The sequence below is a fragment of the Branchiostoma belcheri genome, unplaced genomic scaffold (genome assembly GCF_001625305.1).
Source record: "Branchiostoma belcheri isolate BF01 breed outbred unplaced genomic scaffold, Haploidv18h27 scaffold227, whole genome shotgun sequence".
In the NCBI taxonomy this organism is placed as follows: Eukaryota; Metazoa; Chordata; class Leptocardii; order Amphioxiformes; family Branchiostomatidae; genus Branchiostoma; species Branchiostoma belcheri.
The window spans coordinates 47,226-56,374 of NW_017803791.1; the positions used below are offsets into that span (position 1 = coordinate 47,226).

The 9,149-nt window shown below is 38.5% G+C and overlaps 1 long non-coding RNA gene across 1 annotated transcript; it reads right to left on the reverse strand.

Moving 5' to 3' along the window:
• Window positions 1–4,982: 4,982 nt before the first annotated feature.
• Window positions 4,983–8,580, reverse strand: LOC109470491. The gene is made up of 3 exons (XR_002140262.1): window positions 7,912–8,580; window positions 7,149–7,256; window positions 4,983–5,927 (listed from the first exon to the last, which is right to left on the reverse strand). It is a non-coding gene; the product is annotated as an uncharacterized LOC109470491 (long non-coding RNA).
• Window positions 8,581–9,149: the final 569 nt, after the last annotated feature.

The window sequence follows — 9,149 nt, forward strand, 5'->3', positions numbered from 1 at the left end:
GGTGGCGGCAGCTTTGCAGATCAGGTTACCGTTCCGGCAGGAAGGGCGGTGAAGCAGTGGCACTGGAAATATCGTCAGCCGACCGCTTATCTTTGACTAATAGCTGTCCTTATTGTCTTTATTACTTCCTTTCAGAATTGTTATTTTTCACAAATAGTACGAAAAACTGAATTACACAATAAAGGCTACTTATAAAGATTCCAGATGTGTTCTAAGTTTGTTCAGAACACATGTACCTCAGGACATCATACATGCACCTCAGGACATCATACATATACCTCAGGACATCATACATGTTACATGTACCTCGGGACATCATACATGTGCGTCAGGACATCATACATGTACCTCAGGACATCATACATGCACCTCAGGACATCATACATGTTAGGACATCATACATGCACCTCAGGACATCATACATGTACCTCAGGACATCATACATGTACCTCAGGACATCATACATGTCAGGACATCATACATGCATCTCAGGACATCATACATGTATCTCAGGACATCATACATGTATCTCAGGACATCATACATGTACCTCAGGACATCATACATGCATCTCAGGACATCATACATGTACCTCAGGACATCATACATGTACCTCAGGACATCATACATGCACCTCCTTCGTTCCTTCGTCATCGACTCCTCCGCACCATCCAGCGACCAACCGCTTCCCGTGAGTGGCGGCGGAGGCGCTCCCCTGCTGAATGCTGTCTCCATGCACCACCGGCCCTTCTCACGGCCACCAACATAATTCTCAAAAGGGCTATATATCATAACTGACGTTCCTTGTTTGAAATGAAAGCGTTCGTTTTCTAATTGGTAATTGATTATGACAATAATTAATCTAAAGATCAAAACACTAGCTGAGGCGTCCCATCAAGTGAAGGACTACTTTCGTATTACTATTAGTGGCGGCTTTCAACTTCAAGGAGATCAGGTTACCGTCCGACAGAAGGGCGGTGACGCAGTGGCGCCATTTGCTTGACATCGGCGTGGGAAATAGTCTAGCTGATGAAAGCGCCGGATTGACCAAGCTTGCACACACATGCACATAATCGATCAGTTTGGCGGGATTTATAGATGTACATGACTTGTATAAACGTCTAGTATACTTGCAGCTTCCTCCATCGATTCTTTGCTATTTATTTATTTCAACACCAAAAGCAAACCTTGCAGCAGGGATGAGAATCCCTGAATTGAAAGAGTTTGCGTACAGAAAATAAAAGTTACAATAGGCAAAACAAACACTATATACACACCCTCATATACACTATAATACATAAAGAATTTGTACCAAGCAAAAAACTATATACAGATGAGGTTTAGGAAAAATAAAACTTGGATTCTTGGTAATTGTACTATAGATTTAGGTGAATGTATGATTAGTTAGAGTTGGTTTATCGAAGGCTGCAAATAATATACAAATAATGTTGTTATGTTTCCTTTTCAGATTACTCAGGACAAAGCGAATCTTCGGATAAAGTACATGGTCGCCATGGTGTATCGACAACCGACGCCTATTCAACAAGAACTCGCGAGGAAGGCGGGACCTGCCAGTTTAATCTGTTCTTATATTACTTATACTAACTTATATTATTAAGATAATTTCGTTTTTCTGTGGACGTAGATGTCTTATCCTTTCTATACATATAGGTCACTACACGCAAAGTAAGAAATTACTGCTACGTATGACGTAAACATGGGTGTATTGTACGACCTACCTGAGCTGTGCACATGGGCCGCCATATCTTGTAACGTTGGTGCGATGTACTTACCTGCTCCAAAATGTATTTGCATTTGACAGCATGACTTCATACCTGATTTAAAGGTACCAAGGTCTACAGCACAGGTCTACTTTTCATGCTTCGTTATTGCCGGCCTATTACTACTAGTTTTATATAGTATTTACTTAGTAATTGACGATGCCACTTTGCTGTGATCTGAAGGAACCCCCTCAGCAACATCGATAAAATATTATTTTGAATGTATATAATATATTGAAGATATTTCGAATAAACAGTTACATGTGTTTGTAAATTGTGAAAAAAACGTATTATCACTTGTCTATTATCAAGTCAGATGTTAGGAACATTTAATGAACAGGAACATGTTAGTAGAAATTGGATAAAGAACAAAAGGTCAAGAACAGAACTGGAACGTGAAAACTACAAATAAAAGAAATGCACAAATCGTTGTGCCCGTTGAACTGTATCCCGAAGCATGGTCTTACAAGGCCATCCTGAAAAAGAGAAGACAATAGTTAAAGCATTTATTTATTCAAGAAAGGCGTTAAATACAGGATATCATTTACAATAAATTCAGTATGACAAAAAAAAAATAAAAAAATTCCTCCTGCGGGATTCGAACTCTCGGCGTCGCGAGTCTAAAACTACCATCCACTGTCTTACGCCGCTACACTACAGGGCGTGACTGACGCTCCAAAAATAACGCCTTTAGACTAAGCCTAAGCGTCTGATACTAAACTAGAAGATTAGTGTGTAAAACTAAAACCCTTCGTAAAACCTACAAATGTTGTTCAATACAATCACAAGAATAGTGTACAATTGATGTTTAATATGTACACAATATGAAACCTGTATTGAACATACTTCAGCTGTTAGTTGCACTCTTTTCTTGAATAGGTAAAAATGGTGTTTTATGCCGCGAAATCGTTTAGCGCGTTCAGTAGCGTTCATGCTTGCGAAACATGGCTGCCTTTCGGCGCCGGATCGAAACCCACAATGTTGTGTTGTTATTATGATATTATGATATATGTTTCAGATTGACATTTGCTGTATGTCGTTGTGTTACTATGTACTATACATGTAATCTATGGAAATAATCTGTGGAAATGTAAAGGGAGCTTTTATTTTTCAAAATATACAAATTTTACACGGTTGAAAATGTACGTAGTACGTTTCATTTTTAATCAATTATCTACGATATGCATTTTTTTTATATTTCAATCCTGTAAGACTATCCGTAAACATCGACGTTAACAATTACTAGTAAACGGAATGGACGCTGGCAAAACGCCTCGGAGCCGCCTACTCCGTTTTTGCACGTGGTTACCGCCGACGTCAATCATTCCGGTAGCCACGGAAACCGTCGCCATGGCAACGTACGTCGTTATCACGCCACTCAAAGCCGTGGCGTCGGTAGTCTTGGGAACGTTGCATGTCGTCATTACAACCGTGGTGTGTTTCCCGTGGTCTATAGGTTGTTTTTGGGGCAGGAAAAAAGACTACTTAATTCATACATTTCAGGCATTGAACCACCATATTCCCACTTTTTGGGCAGCATTCTGACAGCTTTCAGGCGTCAGGTGGAAAACGGCGGTATATTGGGAGTGTTTGGGGCGGAATTGTCCCATGTGCTGCCCCGATGCTGCCCCGATTCTCCCCAACAGAAACGCTTCACCGGCATTTCCCACCCACCACCACCACCCTAATACCACCGTGGGACAAAGACTACCCATGCCCTATTGCTGCCCTAAATCATACCGATCAACACCGGCCCGCGCACTGTGCTAAAAACCTGGCTGGGCGCTTTGACGTTGTAATCGATGAATCTTCAGGGCGACCACCAAAATTTCGTTCAAGAGACCTATGTCTACCCAACAGGATCTCACCAAGGTAAGTTATGTTTTTGTACCGTTCTATTCTAGTAAAGTTCCATCGACAAATAATAATAATAAACGGGGGACGTTAGAATAACAACCGCCCCCCTCCCCAAGTTACGAAAGTTTCACTCTACGTACGGCCGGACATTAGACGCTATAACCGATAAATCTACGGAGAAATCGCTGAACACTCCATAAATTTCCACCCACAAGACTCCAGGGCCAACATTTTTAGGTTTTTGTGGCTATATATCCGGCTAAACTCGATATTTTTCTCGATATTATATGAGTTTGCTGCGTACGTAGCATGTAAACAAAGTGAATCACATACGCTACTGAATGCCGCCCGTCCAAACTGTTCAAAGTCGGAAGAAACATGCATTTCTACCCGTCGAAATCGATCCCACATGCCCACAACAACATTCTCTACCCGTGAAAGCAGTAATTCCGGCAATATTTTACACTGGACGGGCAAAACTCATCGTTGAAGTTGGAGTATCGCTATCGAATGTGGAAGACTCCATTGTTAGGCCGCGTCAGGGGAAACCTCACCGCAACTGCGGTCTCGTTTTCGTGCGAGGTCACGCGTGGTCACGCCAAGGATGCGCTCTCGCGAGAATAGAATCATGTATCTGGAATGAGGTCTATTCCATTGTCGAAGAATTGCAACCACTGCATTATAGGTAAAGAAAGCATCCATATCTTGGCTATAGAATCAAGACAACAAAATCTCAAGCATTTTTTTCATGTGGCAAGGAATCTTACGTTGCATTAACAAAAGATGATTCCTTCTGGACTGACAACGGGTTACCATGGTAACAGTCATATGGGGAGGGGCGGTGTTTTGAGGCCCGCGCCCACTTTCTTGTTGTGTAATATCTGAACAGTTTCAGCTAGGACCACCAAACTTGTGACTTTTTCTCAAATAGATTTGAAAAGTTGAAGACTAAAGTACTCTAATACCATTACGTTTGACACTGGCTTTTTATTTCTTTCTATACTTTGGCAAGTCATCAACAGTTATGTCAGCTCCTACGGAGGTTGTGGTCATGCCTCATCTTAGAAAAAGATGCAGTTGTTAGGCCTGGTCTTTATGTATATTCATATATATTCAAATAAATTCATACATATTCATACATATTCATACATATTTATACATATTCATACATATTCATACATATTAATATATATTCATATATATTTATATGTTGGACATTTGGGAATGACTTTCTATTGGAAGGCCCCTCATCACATTATGAGTCGGACAATTCCCTTGATAAAAATTCTCCTTTTTGCCTGCAGGTTTGTAACAGGATTACCACAGTGCCACAGTGGTAACAGTCAGCATTGTCCTGCCACAGGAATACTGTACAAGTTGAAACCATAAAAATGAAAATAAAACTTTTCTATCTTAAAAAATTATCATGATAACCCTTTGTTAATCGAGAAAGAATATTTCGTGTGCACAAGGTACCTTTCCTTGCCACATGATAAAAATAACAAACTTCAGAATTTAATTTTGAAATTTTACAAAAACAGGCAATCTTTAACCTTCTACCACAGCTCACCGCAAAAACATTTGGAGCAAAACTTTATATCATTTTCTTTGTTAATATATGGATTATGAAATATGTTAGAGACAATAAAATATGTGCTATTTTCTGTGAGATACAGAAGGTCAAAGATAGTCTATTTTGAGCGAGACCAATGCCTTCACAAGGTGAAAATTTACGTCAATGCTGATAGATACGATGTCAAGCCTGATAGATACGAGGTGCCATCGTTTGTAATGAATGTCGAGTAAGGGTCCCAAATTTAAAAAAAAGGCTACGGTGAACTTTAACACATAATTTATTAGGAAATACGCTTTAATTAACCAATGCTACAATACAGGGCGAATCTAATTGTGTTGACCTTAAATGATGAACATTGAATTTGGCTTTAATCATAAATACAGATCTGGTTAATTCCGATAATAACTATGTATTAATTATTACGAATAAGGGATGATAGCCTGGATTGTGTAGTTTGTGTATTGTTACTTGTACATTATATGGAATAAAATCAAGTGATTATTGTTTTCTAATTTTGTTCACAACCCATTGTGTTTTTACACAGTCAATGTTATGCATATATAGGTTGTAGTTATTGAGCTTTGCCTTAAACCGCTTGTCAGGTTTACGGTATCTTGAGTAGTTACCAGGAACAGGTCCTCCCCTCACGTGATGGACTGCACAGAAGCTGCAAGCTGCCACACGGAGCCTCCCAAGAGCGGACAGGAAAAACTCTGCACAAAATTATGTCAAAACAATATCATTGCATCAAACCGGAATAAAAATGTGTAATGTTAAATGAGAATGAAATTGATAATGTGAATTTTTAAAAGACTGTTTTCTTATGGGAATACATAAATAGTTTTCGTCACTGTAAACGCTTATATAGGACACACCTTTAACCCCATTTAGTTACGAATTTTGGCAACTTTGGGCCGGGGAATGCATAAAATGGCATCATACACCTTCGAAAGTATTTCAAGAACACTTTTGAAAACACTTAACTTTGTTAAACGTAAGCTAATGATATGGTCTGGCAAGTTAAATTTTTATGACTGACGCCATTAAATCAACCTCAATTATACATTAATCAATAGTACATGTTAAACAATCAAAAATACATCAAGATACTTGAGCTGTATTGATGTTAAACCTGAAACGTTATTGTTTAAAATATCGATGTTCTAACTTGACAAGCATATCCGTCAGTTACTCCTTTGTATGGCAACATGATTTTTTCAATAAACCAAAAGTCAGGAATTATAAGTCAAACTTCAACATTAAAAAGCTATATGCTAAAGTGCAAATACTTCAAAAATTGATTACATTCCATGGAATATATGCAATTCTTTATTTATTCTAACTCTCTTTTTTGACAAAAATGTAATCAAAGCTCTAAATTTGCTTTACAGCAAGTGTTCATTTAAACATTTTAGTCATTTTACAACTTGTTAGTTTGGCTGTAAATTGAAAAAAAATTATTCTAAAGCCAAGACCGGCGATCAAAAATTGCAATTGCAATTGAATATGTATAAAAAAAGTTGTTTAGTTGTACAATAACAACCCTCCGACGGTTTTAGCCCACAAAGGTGACATAATGACACCATGTTACATAAAATGACATAAAATACCTTATGGTTAATTTGGCCACCTCGAAAAAAATGGTGATCATACTAGAGGTACATGTAGTTGTTGAGTAACAGGATGTGCGCCGCCACCGCCCCGGAATGACTAAACAAGCGTGTAATTTAAAAGAGTTACTAAATAGTGTAATTTATAGGAGTTACTAATCTATAGGAGTTGTAATTTATGGGAGTTACTAAATTTGCAGAAAAACTGTACGAAACACGTTTTTCATTTTTATAAATCATAGGCCCTGCTGGTCCAAATAAAGTAAAACAATTATAAGTTTATCTTTGCATTTCTAGATCTTTTAGATTGGAAATATGTAATACCATTGTGTCCGATCCGAGCGAGTAATGGGTGTGGATCGAAGCCGACCGCTTTGGCTTCATTGGTGGAGGCAAGAAATATATTTAAAACGGCGTCGTTTGCGTATATCCCTGGAATGACATACGATTTTAATTAACGTAAGGGTGCACTCAATTCATTTGTAAGTCAAGTGAACATGGGCATATTCAAATATTGTTATTTAAATCAGGACCACATGTGCATATTTTATCATAAAATGCTTTAATAGCTCTCTTTGTTTAAAATAAGACTGTCAAGAAATATGAAGTAAATCATGAAAAAAGGTTATCTCATTTGCACAATTAGAGACTGTGTATAACAATTTTATCATGAATTACAAATCGCAGTAAAAGTTGGTAAGATTTAGGTGGCGTTCATTCCCTTGTACATTCCGGATATGAAATAGATCTGTACACCCTTTCCTATCCACCGCCCGTCAGCTTTTAAAGTGTTTTATATATGAGCTAGGCTTGTGCCGCTTATGACTGAATATTATGGACATATTTGACCCCGCCAGAAAGACTTCAATGCTTAAGAGTGCCCCACTAATATTTTCATAAAGCTTTATCTGTGTCGGTAGTTATAAAAGTAAAACTTCATGTTGAACTTCATTCCAATTTCAAAACAGAGATTACAAAAATATCAAATTTCTAACGACCACTGTCGCCTTATCAAGATAATAAATGGGCAATCACTTAAAAAACCTCAAGTTGAATTAACCCATGCACCCATGTACCTGAAACTCACCAGGAAATCCGCGGATTTCACTGTAATATCCTGGGTCTGGTTTCTGAACAATGCACCTGTGTGTCTTCTTCCCGAGAGCTAGGTAAGTTGTTGGACTTAACCGATCCTGGATTCCCACACCTACCTGCAATTAAGTGATAAAGCGCGTTATGCATTAAGAATCCTAAATCTAATACATATAAAAACATGTGCTGTATACCCGCGGTGTATTTATTACCTCGTCCAGAATGTATTTTCCGGGTTGACTTTGCCGGTGCAAAAATATGACATCTGTCTTGTAGGATGGATGGGTGTATAGACAAAGGTCATGTTCTATAATGGATATTATGGCTTGATCCTAGCTAAAGACCTACTACTGGTTTACCGTAGTAGATCTCCTGTGCCCTTACTCTGATATTAATGCGAAAATTTACTGTGGCTGTTTGTTAATACATGGTGTGGACTGGAATATTGTTTTAATCTGGATTGTCATAGTTTCTGTAGATGCGGCCCTACGACCTTCCCTGACTTACTAATTCCGTGGCTCTGCTCCAGTCAGATATAGGAGAAAAATTGAATTTACAGGCCTACTTTGGACATGATGTGCTAATCGCAAAAGGGTTAGTTGTAATACAGAGCTGCCACAGACCGTTGCATACGATACTGAGCTGAATGCCCTAAATGCCCGATGATAAAGTCACGAAAGACCAGAATTTTATCCAAGTGATCTTGAATCTCGCCCTTTCGCCCGATTACGAGATAACACTGCTTTAACCCTATATAGGCCTGGGGGGGGGGGCTAAAAGTGCCCGCGGCAACTTTGATGTCACCTAGCGTCTGAACGGCTAGCGCTAGAACGGCCAAACTTGGTGACTCTAACAAGAATATTGTTGGCAACAATTCTCTATCATTCAAATAAGATAATGATTTTTTGTGTTGCCATGGCAACGGGTTTCTGACAGGCATTTTTTGCTAAATCTAGTAATTTTTGTTTCAACAAAAGAATTTTATGGGTTTTATGTCAAGTTACTCATAGTTTCTAATATCAATAACATCCCATATAATCTTATGTAAATTTATTATTAAATATGCATAATTTATGCTAATTTGATGACGTCATTGGCCAAAATTTAAGATGGCGGACCATATCATTAGAACAGGTATATACAGGTTATTGTCATTAAAATTTCATCAATACTTCCATTTCCGACATACCGTTCGCAAGTTCTGAGGGGGGGGGCAAATGAGACCCCCCCCCC